Below are 584 nucleotides of genomic sequence, written 5' to 3'. Positions count from 1 at the left end.
TTTCTAATATGTTTGAGCTCTTATTAAAGTGTCCATATATGTTTCTCAGTATTTTTAGCTAAAATTTATTTAACAATATATTTATTGAAATATATGCATATTAATTTATTCTCTTTATTTCTCAGTATTATTTGACATGCTATCAAATTCAATCAATTGAAGCTCTGCTTTAATTTTCACATTGCTTTGATTGTATCAAATGATGGTTGCATCTTTGTTATTCATAAACTGTATGAGCAATAAAAAAAGAAGAGGTGAACATGTAAACTTCCTGGCATGGAAAAGAGCTTTCCACACACAGAATGTATAGCTCTCTGTCATTGTCCTGCTGAACGACGATGCAAATACATCCTGAATGAAACATTCATGTGCCAGTGGTTCATTCTCAGATGGGAGGTTTTGAACAGAATGTTTGAATATTGTAGGTGATTATTATTTAAAGGAACATTGCATCCAAAAAAAAGATTTTGGTCCAATTTATCCCACTTACATGGTGCTCTAAACCTGTATGCTGTTATTTTGTGTGTGTGTGTGTGTGTGTGTGTGTGTGTGTGTGTGTGTGTGTGTGTGTGTGTGTGTGTGTG

Source organism: Sinocyclocheilus anshuiensis, unplaced genomic scaffold, assembly GCF_001515605.1.
Source record: "Sinocyclocheilus anshuiensis isolate Anshui unplaced genomic scaffold, SAMN03320099.WGS_v1.1 scaffold189, whole genome shotgun sequence".
NCBI lineage: Eukaryota > Metazoa > Chordata > Actinopteri > Cypriniformes > Cyprinidae > Sinocyclocheilus > Sinocyclocheilus anshuiensis.
Note: the sequence above shows the minus strand (reverse complement) of the source record.